The following is a 26,103-nucleotide window of genomic DNA, read 5'->3' on the forward strand; positions in this document are numbered from 1 at the left end:
GCCTCTTGGCCCAGTAAGGCCCAATCAATATGGCCATGGTCCATAACAGATTATATGACTCATAATTCCCAGAATACCACCGTGCCCAATAACCAAATGAGGCCCAATAGCTCAAACGCCCAAAACAGATTCGGCCCAACTATGATGAGTACGCTTGGCGTACCATCCTGGTACGCGCAGCGTACTGGGGTCTTGGGACTACGCGCGGCGTACACTGGGTTACGCCCAGCGTACAACCTGTTTAAGCACTTTCTCCATTAAGTACTTAATACTCGTTTCCTTTACGTCCAAAAGCCAGATCTAAGTTTGTTAAGACGTCCTAAGGCATAAAGTTGGCAACTTTATGCCTTTGCATGCCTCATATACACCCAACACCTCCATTAAGACCTTTCCAAGGTCTTTAACCCATGCATGAGCCCAAAACTCCCATCAAGACTCAATTTTTATGGTTCTAAAGGACCTAGGGACCTCAGATCTGTCATTCCCATCTTCTGGAGTTGCTTAACTCACAAATAGAGGTCCAAAATCAACCAAAAGGGACAAGGTAGAAAACCCTAGCTAAATCTAGAGATTTAAGATGAAAAATCCAAGCTTTTTACCTCCAGAAGCTTTGCAAGATGACTAAGATGCAGGTTCTTGAAGCACCAACTCGTTCCAAACTTGTTTGACCACCTCTTCTTCTTGGAATGAACACTAAAAGGCCACAAATGCACTCTTTAAAGCTCAAAAATGGTCTCACAAGTTTCTCTGGTGTGTAAGGACGTTCTAAGGCTGTGGAGGCTCTCTAGGGTTAAGTCCAAGGGACTTAAGGTCGCTTAAATAGGCCTCATGTCCGAAAATTAGGGTTTTGGACCCCTGGCATGTATGCCCGGCGTACTGCTGGTACGCCCAGCGTACGTCCAGCTCCTCCGCGACCAACCATGCATAGTACGCTAAGCGTACACTTAAGTACGCCCAGCGTACTTAAAGGACCAATTATGCTAAAAAGTAAATTCTTGAGGGTTTCAAGTAATACCAGATTTAGGGTGTTACATTTTATTTTTATTTTTTTTTTAAAAAAAAAGGTCATAGTGACGTCAATAACCAGTTATGGCGGTTAAGGCTGTAAACGAACTGAACGTTCAACGAACTGTTCATGAACCGTTCGGCGGGAAGTTCGTTTATGTTCGTTTATTTGAAAATTGAACGAACACAAACATAAATTCTCGTCCATTTAGTTAAATGAACGAACATGAACAATGGTCTCGTTCGTTCAATTATGTTCGTGAACGTTCGTATATGTTGTTTGTTTACGTTCATTTATGTTCATTCATATAAGTTCATTTTATGTAAATATATGTTTAATCGTGTTTTATTACATTACTATATTATATGTTCATTTATGTTCATATATGTTTTTTTTATTTCTTCATTTATGTTCGTTCGTTTAAGTTCGTTTAACTTGTTCACGAACATAAACGAACGAACATGAACAATACAATTTGTTAAACGAACGAACATGAACAAGAAAACTCGTTCGTTTAGCCGTTTGTGTTCGTTCATTTATTCGGCTAACTTAAACGAACGAACATGAACAAGCCCCCGTTCGTGTTTGTTCGGTTCGTTTACAGCCCTAATGCCGATAATGATTCTTACGTGGTGTATTTGACTACCGGATTTAAACATGCAATTTCCATGGGTAAATTGTCTGCACGAATTTACCTCAAGTATCATCAATATCTATTATAGTGTAGTAATTAGTAAACGAGTTAAATGAACAAATATTATATTACTTAATTAAGAAAATAAGTTTTTGTGTAATACTTGGTCTCTAGATAAGTTAAAGACAGAATTATATAAATGGTTTTTATGGTTGACAAAATAGACTAATTTTAGTTCGTTATGACGAGTTGTTTGCATGGATGGTCCATGTGGTTTTAAAATGTTGCAAAAACTGTCATTTTTGTTAACAGTGTTAACTTTTTCAGTTAAATCTTTTACGAAATGACACATTTCTTCAGGTCATAGGCACCGTTTATGTAATTTGTTCATGTCACATGCACCATTTATGTAATTTTACTATTATATATTATCTTTTTATTTAATTATATATGTTATGAATTACATTTTGTTAACATTTTGCTAGAATATAATGTTAAATTTTTTTTAACAAAACTGCAAAAATGATCCCTAAGGTATGCATTTTTTCCAGATTTTAGGTCAACCTTAATTTTTTTTTTACTTCGTGGTTCTTTTAGCCATGTTTCTATATGGTTTTTGTCCCTCCAAAAATTGAAATTACTGTAATTCCCTTTTGTAATTCTTTTCTATTTTTTTCATTTTTTATTTATTTTAATAATTAAAAAATAATTAAAGGCTCTCTCTCTCTCTATCTCTATCTCTCTCTCTCTCTCTCTCTCTCTCTCTCTCTCTCTCTCTCTCTCTCTCTCTCTCTCTCTCTCTCGCGCGCGCGCGCGTGCGATTTTATTCTAAATAATTTCAATGAGTGTTGCCATCTCCCATTGCTGCATATGGAGGCGTTCAATCATCATTCACATCCACATAAAATGATGATGCAGCCAAAAGATTGCCTGGAAACAATTATGGTTCAGTGATCCTCCGATTTCAACGATTTTAAATACTCACCACACATCACATTGTGTCGTTGATCCATTCTCTAATTGATTCCACCGCCCCAACCCCACTACCATACATGTGACTACCACCTACTTCCGCCATCACCAACATCCTAGATGTTGATCTTCATCCTTCCACATTAAACCACCCATAGTCGAAGGTCTGATCAATCGACGGAAACTCGAATGAATGGAAACAGTGACGGGGGCGGTTTCTTGACACGCGAGTAAACAAAAACTTCGATTACACATCCACATGTTTTACTCGCATGTACCTCTCCTTCCTTTTGTTAAGAATGTGTGGATTGTGCCCTCTCATATATCTTTTGACGTTTTTGTTCAAACAAATTTCTTAAAAATTTTGACGTTTTATTCGAATACATTTATTAATATATTTTTTATGTTTTGTTCGAATAAGTTTTTTGACGTTTTCTTTGAATACATTATTAATATGTTTTTTTTACGTTTTGTATTTTTATTGGGAAATTGTGTAACATCCTGGATTTTTCCAGGTATTATGAGTATTTCCCTTAATAAATTTATGGGTTGTTTGGTTGGACTTTGACTTTGGGACCTTAAGAATGGGCTGAGGAACCTCGTATGTGGGGCGTACATTGCTATGTACGCTCAGCGTACTCAGGAAAATGAAACGAGGGAGCCATGCACGTACGCGCAGCGTACCAGGAGTACGCCCAGCGTACGTGTGCAGATCCTTATACCCTAAAATTAGAGTTTGCTCCCAATATAAAGAACATAACCCCTGTTGGTTCAGCCTCCCTTCACTCTCACCCAGCCACCACGAAAACCCCAGCTCCCTTTGTGTGCCTTTGTGTTCTAGAAGCCATTTGAGAGTGTTTGTGTGTTGTTTTAGTGAGAAAAGAAGAAAGGAGCTTGAAGAAGAAGCAAGGATCCACCAAGAGCTTGTAGATCCAGAGGATTGACACCATTTCTGACTCTTTTGAGGTATCAAGCTCCATACTTGACCATTGTATGTTTAGATTTGTTTATTTAGGGGTTTTTATGTCCTTTTTGACCCAATTGTTAGGAGTGTTTGAGTATTGTTGGTTCCAGAGCATAAGAGTTTTCCTTTTGGACTCTTAGAAGCACCTAGGGTCATAAAAATCGGATCTTGGTGGTTAAGCCAAAACCATGCACGGATGACCCCAACCATCCATGCAAGCACCTAAAATTTGTAACTTTATGGCTTGGGAGGCCTTAAAGGACCTGGATCTACATTTTGGACGTAAAGACTTAATGGATTAAGTCAGAAGTGAAGTCCCAAGGAAACTGGGTAGTACGCTAAGCGTAAACCCTGGTACGTTGCGCGTACTGGGGTGGTTCACAGTCCGTTACCGTTCACGGTCCGTTACCGTTTAAGGTCAACCTCCATTTGCGGCCAAGAGTACGTTGGGCGTACTTGCCAGGTACGCCGCGCGTACGTGTGTAGAATGGGAACCATGGGCTTTTGGGCCTTAAGGATCTGGGCCTGGGCTGGGGGCCCTGTGGCCCACTGAGAAGTGCAAGTTTGGACTTAGAAATCTGGAACTAGAGCATTGGGCCTATTGGGCCAAGATTGGACCCTTGGAGTTGTTACCTTTAGACTTAGAGCTTTTGGGCCCAATTAGGGGGATGGGGCCCAATTCAGGAATTGGGCAATTAGTGGGCCTTATGGAGTCTTTAATAGGCCAATGGAGGGCTGGGCTTAATAGATTAGAATTGGGACTCCTGAATGTCCCAATTGGACCAAGGGGTAAAATGGTCATTTTACCCTAAGTTGTGTTATAGACTCTGATCGGGTGTTAATGTGTTTATGTTAGCCGGGAGTCATCAGAGCAGCTGTTAGAGGCTACTTTCCACGAGATTCAGCATGCAGATTTCGAGGTGAGTTACCTTCCAGTAGAGGTGGGTCTACGGCCACAATGCCTGCCCACCCGCAGGGATTGTCGTTAGATGATTGTCTGTGTGATAATTATCTAGGTTGCTATTATTAGATGTGATTTATGTGCCAGTATGATACGTTGTATGTGATAGCGGTAGTAGGAGGGAATAGTCCCCCGCCTCGGTCGTTAGGACCGAAGGGTAGGTCAGTACCCCAGGAATGCTTGACAGTATGATTATGACAGCATGATTATGATAGTATGATTATGAGTTGATAGTAGTAGGGGTGAAATAGTCCTCGTTGCCGGTTGAGATAGACCGGAGGGTAGGTTAGCACCCCAGAACTACTTGACATGGGTTGGTCAGCACCCGAGAACTGCTTGACACGGGTTGGTCAGCACCCCAGAACTGCTTGACATGGGTGGGTCGGGCTCCCTAGAATTGCCCGACAGTATGTATGTTGTTCGGTATGTGGTATGATGGGGGAACTCACTAAGCTTCGTGCTTACAGTTTTAAGTTTTGGTTTCAGGTACCTCTTCGTCTAAGGGGAAGGAGTCGGCAGGGTAGCAGCGCATCGCACACACATGATTCCGCATTTTAGAATTCTGGGATTGTACTATGACATTATTACTATTTGACACTATGGGTTTTGAGACATGTAACTATGGTTTATGAACTAATGTGATATCAGCAATGTTTTCCTCAACCAAATTTTATAAGCATTATAATTAAAACAAAAATTTTTGGTCTCGATTTTTGGGATGTTACAAGTTGGTATCAGAGCCTTGGTTTGAGGGATTCGGGCACACCTTTGGGGGTGTCTGGACTCAAATCGAGGGCTTGAAGGATTTTTACAAGAAGATAGTTTTCTAAAAAATTAAAATAAGGAGTTTTGAGAAAGAACAAGGTGTGTGATGCGTGCGACAGGCCGAGCTCAAGTAAGTTTTCCCCAAGATACCTATACATGATATGTTATGTTATATGATATGATTATGAGAACTGCATGCTAGATTAGGGCTAAGGATCTAGGAAGGATGCCTTATATGCCTATTGTATGAGCTTATGGAGCTATATGCTAGGGCTGGTCAGTCAGCAGTATGATAGCCTGATTAGGGTATGCTTGGTTTTGGTTACTCAATACACGAATGCTGATTGCTTTGTGCTTATAGGGGTTCTAGCTAGCCTTAACTAACTAGTAAGTGGATATGTAAAAGTATTCACAAACTAGCTAAGGAAGGATGGTAGGGACTCCTTGTGCAGCTGATGGCGGAGAGTAGGCCGGAAAGGGCCTTAGGTCAAGCCTAGGATGAGATTAGCTTGGAGAGAGGAATTGGTAGAAGGAATTTGGTGAAGTCAAGGCAATTCTTGAGGAAAGTATGAATAGATGTGGAAGGCATTATGGGCCCGTACTACTGGAAGCAGAGGATCCGTACTCGAATCAAGGAGGGCTAAGATGGAACCAGGGAACTTGGAGAGTGTGTGAGACCTCTCGAGAGTATGTATGACCCTGAAGTTTATGTGTCTTATTTCAGAATGGTGGTTACACGTCATGGAGCAGGAGGTTCAGGGTCTGGATCGGGATCAGGATCAGGCTCGGGTGCGGGTGCGGGATCCGAGGAGGTTGATGACGGGCTACGCGAGTTCATCGCGTCTGAGATCACGAGGGGTATCCTGGAGTCGACCCCGATTATTTTCGGATCAATCCAGGAGGGGATTATGGAGCTGATGGAGGATCGCCTTCGGGCATTCAGGAGCGACTTGGCGTTTAGCCAGTCAGGGACGCGCACACTGTCCTTCAAGGACTTCAGGGGGAGTGGTGCGCCAGATTTTCATGGGGCGAAGGACCCCATTGCTGCCAGGAGATGGATCGTAGACATTGAGTATGTGCAGTTGACGAGCTTCTGCCCAGAGGGGTCGAAGGTCCGCTTTGCTGCAGGATGTCTGAGAGACAGAGCGAGGGATTGGTGGGATTCAGTCGGTGACTCACTGGGAGCCCCAGTCATCGAGGCTATGACTTGGTCGGATTTCATGACCAGGTTCAGGACTGAGTTTGCGCCAGCTGTGGAGCTTCAGCAGCTAGCCAGGGAGTTTCTTGATATGAGGCAGACTACTGAGACAGTGGCGGAGATCACCACCAAGTTTCGAGAGAGGGCCTTGTTGGTACCTCAGTATGCAGGGGATGAGGAGATGCGGAAGACCCGCTATCATGACATGTTGAGGACTGATATCCGGGATCATGTCAGCTATTCAGCCTGCCCGAACCTGGAGTGTATGATTGACAGGGCGAGGGAGAGGGAGATCGATTTAGAGCACCTCAGGAAGAGGAAGGCTGAGACAGAGCAGGTTACTGGGGTTTCGGGGAAGAACCCCAAGGGATCCGACACTAGGTCGAAGGGCCAGTCGGGCCAAAGCCGCTATAAGAAGTGCGGCAGGCCGCATGAGGGAGCTAGTAGAGCGGGTGTCACACCCCCGAACCAGACGGCGGAAACGTCTGAGGGCTCGTCTGACTTAAATTGAAATATCCTCACAATGAATATACATGAAACATAACATAAACATCACCATGCATTAATACATTACAACTGACCTTGTTCACATCAAATACATTGTTTACATTAAAACATCATAGAACATAAATTGTTTAACGATTGACATTGCACAAAAGAAATTTCAGAAACACGCTTGATGATTCTTCATTCTAACGGTTACCTGAGAATACAAGTTATTTTGAAAACGGTCAACATATATAATGTTGGTGAGTTCATAAGCATGTTTGATATAAAAATAGTTTGTATTGTTTGTAAAACCCAGAAAATCCGATATTTTCTGTAACAAAAACTGTTTACGAAAAATATGTGATGATCCCTTAAGTGTATATGTATGTGATTTCAAAACATGTAAAAGTGAATGCCTTTCATAATTGTTCCTTGTATTGTAGTTGTTGTATGTAGAAGTGAATAATGTCGTTCCCCGGAAAACCCGATGTTTTCCAATTTAAATAGTATGATAGTTTTGTATTATTGTATAAATCACTTTGCCTCGTCACAGTGTATGAATATGATTTCCCATGAGTACTTAGATGGTAATGGATCTCAATGTGAGTCGTTATAACCATGCATAATAGTGACTAATTCGCCTGTCTTGGCATTTTTCCAAACGCCAGTTTTGATCAAGATTTTGTCACCCTAGACTGGCCGAGTCTAACTGTAGCGAACAGCTCAGGTGTGGGGGAGTCACCCCCGTATAGATCTATACACAAACTCTCGCTCTCCCTCCAGGAGACTTTGATTATAACTACAGGCTACGGCCGACACTTATTGGTGCCACCCGTTATTTCTCACTAAATCCCAATGAAATTGAATAACCTTGTTTTACAACCCGAATGATGTTTACGTGAATATGAAGTAAGCCTAACAGACATGAAAGAGGACAACGGTGGCCCACTAATCATGTATGTTATTATAAGCTGTCGACTATGCTACGGACATGTTATAGCCCATTAAGCATATGATGAATGTTTAGGGTCATATTTGCAATGCAAATGGGCCACTAAGGCCCAATAGCATGTTAAAGCTGATAAAGGTCCATTGGGCATGTAATTGGGTCACCAAGGCCCAATAAACATGTTTTGATTATATTGGGCCCAACAATCGTATAATTTGGTCACGAAGGCCCAATAAGCACGAGTAGGAAATATTGGGCCCAACCATTGAATCGTTTTTCTGTTTGTCGATATAAGTTGTAGTATGGAATTTGGTTTACACTTAGTGTTTACTTTCGATGTTAAAATACTCAATGTTGGTTTATAACGATATTCTTAGTTTTTATAAAAATACCATTTTTAAACCTTCATGTTGTAAAAATTTATATCTTTGATCCAAATGTTTAGAAATTTATATATTTGGCCCAAAATGTTTATTTGACCATTTCAGTCCCTTTTTCATACAAAATTTACATTTTCAGCCCTTAATGGTGTAAAATGACACTTTTAGTCCTTTTTGATGAAAAATGACATTTTAGTCCATTAGATTATTTAACTTGGCATTTTCTGCCCAAATAAAATATTAAATTATAATTTCAGCCCAAAATACAACTTTTGACATTTTCAGCCCTTATTTGCTAAAAATTTACATTTTTGGCCCATTTGCCGTAAGTTTTACAATTTTGGCCCAAAATCTAAAAACTTTGCATTATTAGTCCAGTTTAGCAAAATGGGTCATTTTCAGCCCCTGAAATAGTTTATTTATGTTTTTGACTCATACTTTTATGAATTTATAATTTCAGTCCCTAAAACTCTTCATTTTCGCAAGTTTGGGCCCAAAAATCCATGAGGCCCAAATATAAGCCCATTAAGTAAAATTTTATATTTTTGGTCCTTTGAAAAGTATTATTTTCATAAAAATCAGCTTTTATATAAATAAATACTTTATAACCCTCATAAAACCGAAAATTATCAACTTTCAACCCAATCTTTGTTATTTTTGCAAAAATGACACTTGTAAAGATCTTTGGCTTTGTTTTTCACTTATTAAACTTAAGGAATCTTAGATCTATGATGTATGTTGTTTATTATGTTTTTGTTTATGAATCTTTCACATTTTAGCTATAGATCTCGAAATATAATAAGTATTAACACATTATCACAACATAAACCAAAGAAATCACATATAACATGCAAACACGCATAGATCAACACATAACACTTGTATTCTCCCCCCAAAAACAAGAAAAAACCGAAAACAAGGGGGTATGAACTCACCTTGAAGATTTAGATTCGGTTTTGAAGAAGATAAGAAGAAGATGGTGTGGTTTTCGGTTCTAACTAGCTCCTTGAGTATATCTTGAGCCTTAAGATGTTCTAAGTACCACAGTTATGAAAACAAGAGTGTAACAGGAATAAAGATGTTTTAAAATGAAGTTATACACTTGAGTTTCCAAGATCATACCACAATGAGTGAGTTTTTGATGGAGTAATTTTCTTGGAAACACCTTGAAGCTTCGAAATTTTTAGAGAAGGAAGGAAGAGTTTTTGAGGTGGTATTGAGAGAGTTTGGAAGTGGAATTGTGTATGTGTATGTTGATATTCTCGGCCATAGTTAAAGAAGTTGGAAGAGAGGGGATCAAAGGTTAATGCATGATGGTTAAGGATGACTTACATTGTTACATGTGAGTTCTTTTGCCTAGATTACCACTAAGCAAAAGTGAGGTGTCAAGGTCGTATATTATATTGATTAAACCCCTTTTTTTTAAAACATGGGCCGAGAATTTGGATTTAGGAAAGAATGAGTTTATTAATTTGGGCCTTTTCTTGATTTTTGCTCGAAAATATGAAGCCCATTAAATAGGTTTTCGGCCCATTGGGCTTTTAGGAGGGTTTATGGCCCAATTAGAATAAAAGAATGAGTTTTATGGCCCATTAAGGTTAATTAAATTAATTATAGCCCAATAAGGCTCATTAGGGTAAACCACCTCATTTTAGGCCCATGATGGCCCAAAAGGTTAGATTTTTATAAATGTGTATTCAATTAGAGCCCAATTAAGAGTTCTAAGCCCAAAACAATCAAATTGAAAGCTTATTGGCCCATTAGGCCCAATAAGGAAATCCTAATCCAAAATGGACTTAGGCCAGGATTCTTAGGGCTTCCAAACCCTAAATTGACTTTTTGTATTGTTTTGCATGAAGTTTAGGCTTTACAATTGGATTTTTGATGGAAGTTAGTTGTCATTGAAGCCACTGGACCGATTCGGGCAAGAATCTCGAATGGCCCAATGTATCGTGGGTTTAGTTTCCCCCGTTTCCCAAAACGAATCACCCCTTTCCAGGGAGATACCTTCAATAACACCCGATCCCTAACCTGAAATTCTAAGGGCTTTCGCCGTGTGTCGGCATAGCTCTTCTGTCGGTCTCGCGATGCTTGAAGTCGTGCTCTGATTTGAACTATCTTTTCTGTTGTTTCATCTATGATTTCTGGCCCTGTTAAAGCATTGTTTGGTGTCTGCCCTCTTGCTAGCTGAGTGTCACCTACCTCAGCCCAGCACAACGGTGATCTACATTTACGACCACATAATGCTTCAAAAGGAGCAATTTTGATGCTTGTGTGATAACTGTTATTGTACGAAAATTCAATTAAAGGTAAGTGGGTATCCCACGACCTTCCAAAGTCTATCACACATGCTCGAAGCATATCTTCAAGTGTTTGAATGGTTCGCTCACTTTGACCATCCGTCTGTGGGTGGTAAGCAGTGTTCATGTCGAGTTGTGTTCCCATAGCCTTTTGAAGTGATTGCCAAAAGCGTGAAGTGAATCTACTATCTCGATACGAGATGATAGATATTGGCACTCCATGAAGTCTCACTACCTCCTTGATGTATATCCTGGTTAATCTTTCCATTTTATAGGACTCTTTTATTGGTAGGAAATGGGCAGATTTGGTTAACCTATCGTCGATCACCCAGATAGTGCCCAATCTGACTCTTCTAATAATAAGCCTCGTCTTGTTGACTTCGAGAGTTTTATCCAATTCACGCAATGCTTCCTTCGCGATATTCTCCAGCTTCGATGCCTCCCAAGTCGGTCGTAAGTGTTGACAGTGTTTGTTCTTGTTTCACGAGTAGACGCGTATGTTATCAATGAACATAATAAAAGTTTGACTAGGGATGGTTGGGAAAACTCGGTTCGTGGGGTCCATGAATGCCGCGGGGGCATTCGTTTGACTGAAACGCATCACAACGAATTCGAAATAGACGTATCGAGTTCAGAAAACAGTTGTTGGAATGTCCTCTTCTCGGATTCGGAGCTAATGATAACCGGATCTTAGATTTATTTAGAGAAGTAATTAGCTCCTTGGAGCTGGTCAAATAGGTCGTTAATCCGAGGGAGTAGGTAGCGATTCTTGATAGTGAGCTTATTCAGCTCTCTATAGTCGATGCACATCCTGAAGGATCTGTCTTTCTTCTTAACGAAAAGAATCGGAGCTCCCCATGGCGAGAAGCTGGGTCTGATGAATCCTTTGCTCAAGAGTTCGCTTAATTGGCTTGACAATTCCTGCATCTCCGTAGGAGCCAACCTATAGGGTGAATTGGCAATTGATGTGGTTCCCGGTATGAGGTCGATTCGAAATTCGACCTGTCTCTCTGGGGTATTCCCGGAAGTTCTTTGGGAAATACATCCGGAAAAATCGCATGCTACTGGAATACCTTGTATGCTTACTTCTTCCTTGGTCTTGTCCACAACATGAGCGAGGAAAACGTAGTTCTTTTGATGCAGGCACTTATGTGCCTTGATGCACGAGATAGGACGAGGATTGGCGCCAGGTTTATCACCATATATTATTAGAGTTTCGTGATTAGGGAGGTGAAGGCAAACGACCTTCTCGAGATACATAGTATCAGCATGGTGGGGGCTTAACCCAACCATGCCGATTATCACATCAAAACTCCTAATATTTACTAGTATCAAATCTATTTGAAATGAATGGTTGTCTAGTGTTAAGGTGTACCCTACATAAGTATCTTTGGTTGATTCGGTTTTTCCCATTAGCCATCTTCACCATGAAGGCTTCGTTTAGCTTCTGGGATTGTTGTTTTAGTATGTGTTCGAATTTGTTACTAACGAAGCTTCACTCAGCTCCACTATCGAGTAAGATGCGAGGGGAAAGAGTTGTTAAGTGGGAACGTACCAGTAACAACCGTTGGGTATTGAATTTTCTCGCCTTGACCCATAGCTACAACCCTTCCCGCTCCTCCATTTCCTTGGTTATAAATGTTGGGGCAGTTCCGACGGAAATGTCCGGTTCTCCCACACCCATAGCAGGTGTAGCTAACCCCAACATTGCGGTTGATGTTGTTGTTGTTGTTGTTTGGCTGTTGGTTCTGTTGTGGTCGAGATTTGCAGTACCGGGTGGTGTGTCCTTTCTTGTTACATCTATTACAATACAGCTTTAGATAGGCTCCCTGATGATGGAGATTGCACTTGTTGCATTTCAGAAGGCTCCCAGCATATGGTCTTGATGGTGTCGATGTAGCAGGTGTCATGGCCATAGGGACAGCTACAGCACTTCGTTTCTTTGAGGATTCTTGGGTTGGCTGCCCCTTTCTCTTACCCCCAGACTTTCGCTTCCTGCTCTTAGGTTTGGGGTTTGGAGTGCCTTGATAAGCTGTCATTCGTTGGTTTTCGGGGTTGTTACTTCGGCTGGAGTGGTCGACACCATTTCCACCCTTGTTGGTGTTGTTAGCATTGAGTTGTGCCATAGCAGCAGTTACGGCAGATGTTACCGCAGCTTGGAATGTAGCAAAATCCATCTGCATGATTGGTGTCTCACGGGCATGCTTGTTATCCTTGTGGAATGACATTTTCTGCTGCATGATGATAAGTAAAATCATAAGCAATGACGGTCATTTCTGGTTGTACTCTATAAACCTCGTGTTCCGTCGTATGATTCACAATGTGTCCACTTACATCCTCATGATGTATTTATGATATCGAGTAATCGTAGAGTTGGCACGAATATTAAGTTTATCCACATAGTATATAGGTTGTTTTGGTTATGAGATGAATTCGTGTGATAACATAACATATTTCACTAATAATATCCGCTTTAATATATTCCCGAAAGGGCATACATAAGGGTTCAAAGTTTGGCAGCATAACGACTCTATGAGTAGTGTGATCACTTAAACATAGAGTCGGCAGTATATAACGTAGTGCGCATAAAAGAAACATAACACTAGTAGAGGGGTCTACTGATCCAGAGTGCGTCGAGATGTGTCGGGTGGTGGGGCTGATGACGTGGGTGCGCCCTGAAGACGCGCCACCTGTCGTTCTGTGGCTCGTAGTCGATCCTCCCAAATTGCTTGACGTACGTGAAAGTTATGGATTACTTCCTGAGTTTCTCGTTCCGCTCTTGACACTGCGGCTCGCATCTGATTCGGTTGCTTGGCTATGTCCTGGGCTAGGTCGCCAGTGTTCCGTAACCGCCTCACCATGACAGGAAGTGCCCGGTCGGCTGGCCCTCCGTCTCTCAGATCATAGAATTCCCTGGCCATCCCATATGGGGGCCGCTGCCCCTACTGCCTGCTCCATCTCCAAATATCAACACCCCATGGAGGCGTGGGGCCATTTGGGCCCATCCGATACGCGGGCACCCTAATCGGGTAAGGTGGGTTGATGACTTCGGACTCCGCGTCCGAATCACCATCGTCGTCCTCACTGGGTTCTTCTTCCTCCAAGTCTTCCACTGGCTCAGCAGGTCCGCCCTCGACTTCCATTTCAAGCTCTTCCGCAGGCTCCTCCTCGAGGTCTTCTTCGGGTTCTTCAGGTTCGAGCCATCCTGCATTCCCTTGTCTGGGGAAGTAGGGGTCCCTAGGAAGATGAAATCCTGCCCTATCGTCTGAAGGAAAGTGCATAAGTAATTTACACATAGACTGTTCCTTTAGTATTTTAATTTGTTTGGGTTGGATCTTATATGCTTTCTCTTCTTGGGCATAAAATTTGAGTTTTGTTTCATCGATCATCTCAATCACACTCGGGCACTTGAAGTCACACTTTAGGTGAATGTAGTCGATCAGGCTACATTTACCCTCAATACGACTTCATAACTGTCCGAGCACAATCGAAAATGTTCGAATCCTCCAAAGACTTTTAAATGTTGTTATATTGTTGTTTTTAAGTATGAAATTTTCTTTTTGTTCAGAGTTATTTATTCCCATTATGTTTATAGTTGCATATCATGTATGGTTAGATATGCTAGTTCACTATAAACAAAGCTCTGATACCAACCTGTCACACCCCCGAACCAGACGGCGGAAACGTCCGAGGGCTCGTGTGACTTAAATTGAAATATCATCACAATGAATATACATGAAAGATAACATAAACATCACCATGCATTAATACATTACAACTGACCTTGTTCACATCAAGTACATTGTTTACATTACAACATCACAGAACATAAATTGTTTAACGATTGACATTGCACAAAAGAAATTCCAGAAACACGCTTGATGATTCTTCATTCTAACGGTTACCTGAGAATACAAGTTATTTTGAAAACGGTCAACATATATAATGTTGGTGAGTTCATAAGCATGTTTGATATAAAAATAGTTTGTATTGTTTGTAAAACCCAGAAAATCCGATATTTTCTGTAACAAAAACTGTTTACGAAAAATATGTGATGATCCCTTAAGTGTATATGTATGTGATTTCAAAACATGTAAAAGTGAATGCCTTTCATAATTGTTCCTTGTATTGTAGTTGTTGTATGTAGAAGTGAACAATGTCGTTCCCCGGAAAACCCGATGTTTTCCAATTTAAATAGTATGATAGTTTTGTATTATTGTATAAATCACTTTGCATCGTCACAGTGTATAAATATGATTTCCCATGAGTACTTAGATGGTAATAGATCTCTATGTGAGTCGTTATAACCATGCATAATAGTGACTAATTCGCATGTCTTGGCATTTTTCCAAACGCCGGTTTTGATCAAGATTTTGTCACCCTAGACTGGCCGAGTCTAACTGTAGCGAACAGCTCAGGTGTGGGGGAGTCACCCCCGTATAGATCTATACACAAACTCTCGCTCTCCCTCCAGGAGACTTTGATTATAACTACAGGCTACGGCCGACACTTATTGGTGCCACCCGTTATTTCTCACTAAATCCCAATGAAATTGAATAACCTTGTTTTACAACCCGAATGATGTTTACGTGAATATGAAGTAAGCCTAACAGACATGAAAGAGGACAACGGTGGCCCACTAATCATGTATGTTATTATAAGCTGTCGACTATGCTACGGACACGTTATAGCCCATTAAGCATATGATGAATGTTTAGGGTCATATTTGCAATGCAAATGGGCCACTAAGGCCCAATAGCATGTTAAAGCTGATAAAGGTCCATTGGGCATGTAATTGGGTCACCAAGGCCCAATAAACATGTTTTGATTATATTGGGCCCAACAATCGTATAATTGGGTCACGAAGGCCCAATAAGCACGAGTAGGAAATATTGGGCCCAACCATTGAATCGTTTTTCTGTTTGTCGATATAAGTTGTAGTATGGAATTTGGTTTACACTTAGTGTTTACTTTCGATGTTAAAATACTCAATGTTGGTTTATAACGATATTCTTAGTTTTTATAAAAATACCATTTTTAAACCTTCATGTTGTAAAAATTTATATCTTTGATCCAATTGTTTAGAAATTTACATATTTGGCCCAAAATGCTTATTTGACCATTTCAGTCCCTTTTTCATACAAAATTTACATTTTCAGCCCTTAATGGTGCAAAATGACACTTTTAGTCCTTTTTGATGAAAAATGACATTTTAGTCCATTAGATTATTTAACTTGGCATTTTCGGCCGAAATAAAATCTTAAATTATAATTTCAGCCCAAAATACAACTTTTGACATTTTCAGCCCTTATTTGCTAAAAAATTATATTTTTGGCCCATTTGCCTTAAGTTTTACAATTTTGGCCCAAAATCTAAAAACTTTGCATTATTAGTCCAATTTAGCAAAAAGGGTCATTTTCAGCCCCTGAAATAGTTTAATTATGTTTTTTACTCAAACTTTTATGAATTTATAATTTCAGTCCCTAAAACTCTTCATTTTCGCAAGTTTGGGCCCAAAAATCTGTGAGGCCCAAATATAAGCCCATTAAGTAAAATTTTATATTTTTGGTCCTTGGAAAAGTATTATTTTCATAAAAATCAGCTTTTATATAAATAAATACTTTATAACCCTCATAAAACCGAAAATTATCAACTTTCAACCCAATCTTTGTTATTTTTGCAAAAATGACACTTGTAAAGATCTTTGACTTTGTTTTTCACTTATTAAACTTAAGGTCTCTTAGATCTATGATGTAGGTTGTTTATTATGTTTTTGTTTATGAATCTTTCACATTTTAGCTATAGATCTCGAAATATAATAAGTATTAACACATTATCACAACATAAACCAAAGAAATCACATATAACATGCAAACACACATAGATCAACACATAACACTTGTATCCCCCCCCCCAAAAAAAAAACAAGTAAAAACCAAAAACAAGGGGATATGAACTCACCTTGAAGATTTGGATTCGATTTTGAAGAAGATAAAAAGAAGATGGTGTGGTTTTCGGTTCTAACTAGCTCCTTGAGTATATCTTGAGCCTTAAGATGTTCTAAGTACCACATTTATGAAAACAAGAGTGTAAGAGGAATAAAGATGTTTTAAAATGAAGTTATACACTTGATTTTGCAAGATCATACCACAATGAGTGAGTTTTTGATGGAGTAATTTTCTTGGAAACACCTTGAAGCTTCGAAATTTTTAGAGAAGGAAGGAGGAGTTTTTGAGGTGGTATTGAGAGAGTTTGGAAGTGGAATTGTGTGTGTGTATGTTGATATTATCGGCCATAGTTAAAGAAGTAGGAAGAGAAGGGATCAAAGCTTAATGCATGATAGTTAAGAATGACTTACCTTTTTATATGTGAGTTCTTTTTCCTAGATTACCACTAAGCAAAAGTGAGGTGTCAAGGTCTTATATTATGTTGATTAAACCCCTTTTTTTTAAAACATGGGCCAAGAATTTGGATTTAGGAAAGAATGAGTTTATTAATTTGGGCATTTTCTTGATTTTTGCTCGAAAATATGAAGCCCATTAAATAGGTTTTCGGCCCATTGGGCTTTTAGGAGGGTTTATGGCCCAATTAGAATAAAAGAATGGGTTTTATGGCCCATTAAGGTTAATTAAATTACTTATAGCCCAATAAGGCTTATTAGGGTAAACCACCTCATTTTAGGCCCATGATAGCCCAAAAGGTTAGGTTTTTATAAATGTGTATGCAATTAGAGCCCAATTAAGAGTTCTAAGCCCAAAACAATCAAATTGAAAGCTTATTGGCCCATTAGGCCCAATAAGGAAATCCTAATCCAAAATGTACTTAGGCCAGGATTCTTAGGGCTTCCAAACCCTAAATTGACTTTTTGTAATGTTTTGCATGAAGTTTGGGCTTTACAATTGGATTTTTGATGGAAGTTTGTTGTCATTGAATAACCACATATGCATATCAAGTTAAGGTTAAAATTTGTTGCCATGATATTGTTTACAAGAGTATAGAATTTCCTAGCAAATTTGATAGTTGTGACAGCGGGATCGTCGGGCTGCTACAAGTGCGGCAAGATGGGGCACTTTGGCAGGGATTGTACTGCCCCCGCCCCCACTCTTCAGACATCAGACTTAACTTGCTTCCATTGCAGTCAGAGGGGCCACAAAAAGGCCAAATGCCCTAGATTGACAGTAGCAGCAGCAGCGCCAATGGTGGCGCCGACTCCAGCGATTGCACGAGTTGCGGATGGCCGGAAGGTCAAGCCAGAGGCTCCAGTGGTGAGGAGCCGATCTTTTCAGTTGACAGCCGAGGAGGCACGCGCTGCACCCGATGTGGTGACGGGTATGATTTCTTCTCCCTAATCTTTTATTATATGTCGCTTGTGATATTGATATGCCATATTGCATGCTATGCTTAGGATCGTTCCATGTGAACGGTATCCCAATTCAGGTGTTGTTTGACTCGGGTGCTACCCGATCTTTTGTTTCTCTTGCGCTTAGAAAGAGGTTCCCTGAGTTCTCGGGTATGCTGGATTGCCCTCTACAGGTCGAGATTGCGGACGAACGATCAGTGCGAGCATCTAAGGTTTTCAGAGATTGTATTTTGGGGTTGTACGAGGAGCGCTACCTGGTAGATTTGGTTCCCATACCATTGCGGGGGAACAAGGTTATTATAGGCATGGATTGGTTGATCCCCAATGGGGCAGTAATCGACTGCGCGCAGCAGTTGGTTCGGATCAGGACCCCAAGTGGGGGAGAGCCGGTGATTCAGGGCGAGGGGCCACAACGCGGACCAGCTTTGTGTTCAGCAGCAAGGGCTAGGTGCTGCCTCCAGCAGGGTTGCACAGGGTATGTCGCCTATGTTATGGATACCCGGGAAACGGGTAAAGCGACGGTGATCGATGTGCCAGTGGTGCGAGAGTACGTGGATGTGTTTCCAGAAGAGTTTCCTAGGATACCTCCGGAGAGGCAAGTAGAGTTCAGGATCGACCTAATTCCTGGTGCGGCTCCTCCTGAGATGCATGAGTTGTCTACACAGTTGCAGGAGCTGTTAAACAAGGGATTTATCAGGCCGAGCAGTTCACCCTGGGGAGCCCCGATTCTATTTTTGAAGAAGAAGGATGGGTCGCATCGGATGTGTATAGATTATCAAGAGTTGAATAAGGTAACGGTGAAGAACCGTTACCCACTCCCGAGGATTGATGATCTCTTTGACCAGATTCTGGGGGCATCTTGGTTCTCCAAGATTTATTTACGTTCAGGTTATCATCAGATGAGGGTCAGAGAGGAGGATGTGCAGAGGACTGCCTTTCGGACACGATATGTTCACTATGAGTTTGTGGTGATGCCTTTCGGGCTCACCAATGCTCCTGCCGCATTCATGGATCTCATGAACCGCGTGTGCAGACCGATGTTGGATCGTTCTGTGATAGTTTTCATTGATGACATCTTGGTCTATTCCAAGACTCGGGAGCAGCATGCGGAGCACTTGCGGGAGGTGCTGGATACCCTGAGGAGGGAGAGCTTGTATCCCAAGTTCTCCAAGTGTGAGTTCTGGTTGCGCGAGGTGCAGTTTCTTGGGCACCTTGTCAACCAGAACGGGATTTTGGTCGACCCGGCCAAAGCGGAGGCCGTGATGAGGTGGGAAGTCCCGAGGTCTCCATCTAAGATTCGGAGCTTCCTGGGATTGGCAGGTTATTATCGGAGGTTCATCCAGGATTTCTCCAAGATATCCGTACCTTTGACCCGGCTGACGAAGAAGGTCGTTGTATTTCGTTGGGGGCCTAAGCAGCAGGCCGCATTTGAGACGTTGAGGCAGAGATTGTGCGAGGCGCCAATCTTAGCCCTGCCTGAGGGCGTGGATGATTTTGTGGTATATTGTGATGCGTCCATCTCGGGTTTGGGCACGGTGTTGATGCAGAGGGGGCATGTTATCGCCTACGCTTCGAGGCAGCTAAAGCCTCATGAGGCGAATTACCCGACACATGATTTGGAGTTGGGGGCGGTCGTCTTCGCCCTCAAGATTTGGCGACACTATCTCTATGGGGTCCGATGTACCATTTACACGGACCATAAGAGTTTGAGGTACCTTATGGATCAGCCGAATCTGAACATGAGGCAGTGTCGGTGGTTAGACGTGGTGAAGGATTACGATTGTGAGATCCTTTACCACCCAGGGAAGGCCAATGTTGTGGCCGATGCGCTTAGCTGCAAGGCAGCGTCGATCAGAGATATTTGCTTGTGGATGACTGTAGTGACTCCACTTTGGAGCAGATCTGAGAGGCCCAACAGGAGGCTATGAAGGAGGAACATCGGAAGAGCGAGCGTATTGTGGGTCAGGTTTCCTCCTTCGACTACGATAGCTGAGGGTTATTGACTCTACACCGCAGGGTGTGGGTTCCATACCACAGGGGTGTGCGCCAGGTTCTGATGGAGGAGGCGCACAAATCCCGATTTTCCATTCATCCCGGGGCGACGAAGATATACAGAGATCTTCATCCTGATTATTGGTCGCCCTACATGAAGCGGGATGTAGCCTGGTATGTCGAGAGATGCCTGACCTGTAGGAAGGTAAAGGCCGAGCACCAGAGGCCTCACGGCAAGACGCAGCCGTTGGATATCCCGCTGTGGAAATGGGAAGATATCACCATGGATTTTATCACAAAGCTTCCCAGGACCGTGCGGGGAGTGGACTCGATTTAGGTCATCGTGGATCGGTTGACAAAGAGCGCCCATTTCATCCCGATTCAGGAGAGCATTTCGACCGATAGGTTGGCCGACATCTATATCAGAGATGTAGTAGCTCGGCACGGGGTGCCAGTCTCGGTTATTTCCGACAGGGATGTGCGGTTCACTTCCAGGTTCTGGAAGAAGTTTCACGACGAGCTGGGTACTCGTCTGTACTTTAGCATCGCTTTTCACCCGCAGACGGATGGTCAGAGTGAGCGGACCATCCAGACTCTGGAGGATATGTTGTGGGCGTGTGTTCTGGACTTTGGAGGTAATTGGGATACTTACCTTCCTTTGGCAGAATTCTCCTATAATAACAGCTATCACGCGAGTATCGACCATCCTCCCTTCGAGATGTTGTATGGGAGGAAGTGCAGGACCCCGATATGCTGGGGTGAGGTTGGACAGAGGGTCATGGGGAGTACCGAGGTGGTGCTCAAGACCACAGAAAGGATCCAGCAGGTTCGGAGCAGGCTTCAGACTGCTCAGAGTCGGCAGAAAAGCTATGCCGACAAGCGTCGTTCCGACCTGGAGTTCCAGGTCGGGGACATGGTGCTCCTGAAGGTGTCACCTTGGAAAGGTGTCATTCGGTTTAGGAAGCGGGGCAAGTTGGGCCCCAGGTACATTGGACCTTTCAGGGTTATAGCCCGGATGGGCAAGGTGGCATATCGGCTGGACCTGCCAGCCGAACTCAGTCAGATTCACAGTACTTTTCACGTCTCCCAGTTACGGAAGTGCCTGGTGGACGACTCGGCAGTGGTGCCTTTAGAGGATATTCAGGTGGATGACAGCCTGAACTACATTGAGCGGCCAGTGGCGATCCTCGACAGGAAGTCGAAGGACTTGAGGAACAAGAGGGTGAAGCTGGTAAAGGTGCAATGGCAGCACCGCAAGGGCTCGGAATGGACATGGGAGCCTGAAGATGAGATTAGGGAGCACTACCCTGAGCTGTTTTCAGCAGCAGCAACGGACTTCGAGGACGAAGTCTAATTCAAGTGGGGAAGATTTTTAACATCCGGGATTTTTCTAGGTATTATGAGTATTTGCCTTAATAAATTTATGGGTTGTTTGGTTGGACTTTGACTTTGGGCCCTTAAGAGTGGGTTGAGGAACCTCGTACGCGGGGCGTACATTGCTATGTACGCTCAACGTACTCAGGAAAAAGGAAACGTGGGAGCCATGCACGTATGCGCAACGTACCAGGAGTACGCCCAGCGTACGTGTGCATATCCTTAAACCCTAAAATTAGAGTTTGCTCCCTATATAAAGAACATAATCCCTGTTGGTTCAGCCTTCCTTCACTCTTACCCATCCACCACAAAAACCATAGCTCCCTTTGTGTGCCTTTGTGTTCTAGAAGCCATTTGAGAGTGTTTGTGTGTTGTTTTAGTGAGAAAAGAAGAAAGGAGCTTGAATAAGAAGCAAGGATCCACCAAGAGCTTGTAGATCCAGAGGACTGACACCATTTCTGACTCTTTTGAGGCATCAAGCTCCATACTTGACCATTGTATGTTTAGATTTGTTTATTTGGGGGTTTTTATGTCCTTTTTGACCCCATTGTTGGGAGTGTTTGAGTATTGTTGGTTCCAGAGCATAAGAGCTATCCTTTTGGACTCTTAAAAGCACCTAGGGTCATAAAAATCGGATCTTGGTGGTTAAGCCAAAACCATGCAAGGGTTAGATGGTCTTAAAGTTTGTATAGTGGACCAAAATCATGTTTTGACCCCAACCATCCATGCAAGCACCTAAAGTTTGTAACTTTATGGCTTGGGAGGCCTTAAAGGACCTGGATCTACATTTTGGACGTAAAGGCTTAATGGATTAAGTCAGAAGTGAAGTCCCAAGGAAACTGGGTAGTACGCTAAGCGTAAACCCTGGTACGTTGCGCGTACTGTGGTGGTTCACGGTACGTTACCGTTCACGGTCAGTTACCGTTTACGGTCAACCTCCGTTTGTGGCCTAGAGTACGCTGGGCGTACTTGCCATGTACGCCGAGCGTACGTGTGCAGAATGGGAACCATGGGATTTTGGGCCTTAAGGATCTGGGCCTGGGCTTGGGGCCCTGTGGCCCACTGAGAAGTGCAAGTTTGGACTTAGAAATCTGGAACTAGAACATTAGGCCTATTGGTCCAAGATTGGAACCTTGGAGTTGTTACCTTTGGACTTGGAGCTTTTGGGCCCAATTAGGGGGATGGGGCCCAATTCAGGAATTGGGCAATTAGTGGGCCTTAAGGAGTCTTTAATAGGCTAATGGAGGGATGGGCTTAATAGATTAGAATTGGGACTCCTAAATGTCCCAATTGGACTAAGGGGTAAAATGGTCAATTTACCCTAAGTTGTGTTATAGACTCTGATCGGCTGTTAATGTGTTTATGTTAGCCAGGAGTCATCAGAGAAACTATTAGAGGCTACTTTCCCCGAGATTCAGCACACAGTTTTCGAGGTGAGTTACCTTCCCGTAGAGGTGGGTCTACGACCACAATGCCGACCCACCAGCAGGGATTGTCGTTAGATGATTGTCTGTGTGATATTTATCTAGGTTGCTATTATTAGATGTGCTTTATGTGCCAGTATGATATGTTGTATGTGATAGCGTTAGTTGGAGGGAATAGTCCCCCGCCTCGGTCGTTAGGACCGAAGGGTAGGTCAGTACCCCAGGAATGCTTGACCGGTATGATTATGACAACATGATTATGATAGTATGATTATGAGTTGCTAGTAGTAGGGGTGAAATAGTCCTCGTTTCCAGTTGAGATAGACCGGAGGGTAGGTCAGCACCCCAAAACTGCTTGACATGGGTTGGTCAGCACCCCAGAAATGCTTGGCATGGGTTGGTCAGCACCCCAGAACTGCTCGACATGGGTGGGTCGGGCTCCCCAGAATTGCCCAGCAGTATGTATGTTGTTCGGTATGTGGTATGATGGGGGAACTTACTAAGCTTTGTGCTTACAGTTTTCAGTTTTGGTTTCAAGTACCTCTTCTTTGATTAATTGGAAATAATTTGTTTTTATTCGATTTCGGAGGTTGATTGTCATTAAATGGATTATTTTTCTTACAGTAGTAGAGAATTGCAAATAATTCGTTTTGCTTCGATTTTGTATGATTATATGTGATTGGCTCCAATTAATCACAATTCACCACCGAAATCAAAGCAAAACGAATTATTTACAAATAATCACATATAGTCATACAAAAAACACTTCAACTTTATTTTGAACATAGTCACATATAATCATACAAAAAATTGATACATACCCACAAATGTTGGAGATCTTCACCGGTAGAAGACATTTTTCGAAATTAGAGTAGCCTGGAACGGAACGGAGAAGTCCAAAACATAGTACGAAATGAGTGTCTTGGATAGAGAGACCATAGTACCTAGTCGGATCTGACTCGTTTAATAATACGTATTTAGAAAAAAAAAAGTGGTTATTTTAAAAAAAATACAATAAAAATGGAAAGATTACTCAATTTCCCTAAAAATAAAAAAAAATAGAAAAAAACCATTAAAAATGCATTCAAGTAAAACGTCAAAAAAATTATTTGAACTAAACATAAAATAGACATTAATAAATGTATCAAATAAAACGTCAAAAAGTTTAAGAAATTTATTTAAACAAAATTTCCAGTAGTGAATTGATTGAGCAGCAGCAACATAATTATTCTACTAAGTAAGAATCACCCAGAAAATAGAACTAAAAACGAACTTCATAAAAAAATTATGGTAAGAAGCCCGAAAATTTTTCTTGCAGAAACACGGAAAAATCACAAGATAATCACCGAACGGGAGTCGTTCCCTTGAAATAATCGTGAGATCTTCAAGGTACGGCTCTGATACCAATTGTTGGAACCCATTTTTATACGAACGGTGGATGCGGAAGTAAGATATCTCGAGATTAATCGTGTTTTTATAAGTATGAACACGAAGAACATATTATGAGTTCATGGAAGAAAGAAGGCTAAGAACAAAGAGAGATAATAATATTAATGAAGAACATGGTGGGAGAGAAACTCTCTCTGGGTGGGAGAACCCACCACTTTCTCTCTCTCTAGATTACATTGTGAGAAGTACAAAAGTAATCTCTAACTAAGAAAAGTGAGCTAGCTTTTTTTTAAGAGATGACCAACTCTCCCTTTATATAGGAGGGAGAGTATTTACACCATAAATACAATAAAGGGAAAATACAACTTAACTATCACTAATTATTTGTAGAGCATTTTTCCATGCTCCAACATTCTCTCCCTAAATGCTTACAAATGATGAGAGATACAATAAGTGATACAAGGCTATAATATAGTAATCCGACTAGCAAGTGTGGTAATAAAATGAAACATGGTGAGAACCAAATGCTGAAATGTCTCTGAAACTCTGAAGTGTCTGTGAAGTCTGAAACTGGCCATGAATCTCTAACAATGAAGGTCTTCGGCTTCAAAGCACAACCAATGAAACAGAAAAAATAAGATCCAAATCTTCAAACTAGTCATAATCACCCGAAGAAGGAGGTCACCATGAGCAAGTAGAAGATCCAATAAAAGAAACACTTCGGCTTCAAAAGTCTAAAAAAACATCTCGAGTTCTCGAATCATAATACACCGAAATTCTTCAAAGAATAACCTGCTAAAAATGTGAAGCATCCATAAAATGAAGTCCGGATAAAAATAATGTGAGTCCAAAAACATGGTCCAGCAATGCCAAATATTTGATCCAAGGATCAAAAATAAGTGCCACGTCACATCGCCAAAATAATCTTCGTCTTCAACATATCACAAATCCAAACTCGTGAAACCATAAGATCTGAACCGGATGCGAACACAAAATCATCTTGTGGTAGAGTCCGAATAATAAATAATTTGAATCGGAAAACATCGAGTAATGCCAAAAATTTGATCCGTAAAGACCAAAAATAAGTGCCACATCGCATCACTAAATAAATAATCGTCTTCAGAAGTCTTCAAAAATCCAAACTCAAACAATCATAATAACCAAATCCGGATGATATTCTCTCCCTATTTTTGATAACCAATGACCGGATATCAAAAATCAACAAATCATCGGATGGAGAGTGTCGGATACCAAGAGCTAAGAGAAGCTCTCCCTAGATGTATGACGGGTCTCGATAAGGAACGAGAAAGAGTAAAAGAGATACTCTTGCGGTCATGAGAAGGTGGGTGACATAGTTGCTGAAGTTGTGCTGAGAAAATAATCTGTTTTGCCAAAAATATATATCCAAATATCCAAACTGCGGTGCCGGAACACTTGAAGTGGCTTCAAAGAAGGTAAAGTCCACTTGCTTAAAATAAGCAACCAAGTCATAATAATACCATAGTGTGAAGAATGCGGAACAACTTTGTTGATCAATCGCTGTTGCGGTGCAAACATCACAAAGAATAATATGAAGTCCGACTGCGGTAGGAGTAGTCTTCCAAATAATCGGCATGAAATTAACTAATGTGACAATCCAAGGTTCGGTTGTGGCAAAAATTGGTGTTAACAAAAATAATTTGTTTAAAAAAAATGGTTTTAATAAAGAAAATTGGCAAAAATAACAGATTGTGTTAAAAAAATTTGGCTGAATAAAAAAATTGTCGTTAAAAAAATGGATGAAATTTTTTTTGTAAAAAAAATTAAATAAATAAAAAAAGGCTGAAAAAAAAGGAGTTAAAAAATAAGAAGGATAAAAAGGGGGGGGGGGGGGGCTGATGAGAGGGGAGAAAAAAGGAAGGAGAGAAGGAGGGGGGAGGAGGAAGGAAGGAAGAAGAAGGGAGGAG

Source organism: Lactuca virosa, chromosome 8 (assembly GCF_052849685.1).
Source record: "Lactuca virosa cultivar CGN04683 chromosome 8, Lactuca_virosa_CGN04683_v6, whole genome shotgun sequence".
NCBI lineage: Eukaryota > Viridiplantae > Streptophyta > Magnoliopsida > Asterales > Asteraceae > Lactuca > Lactuca virosa.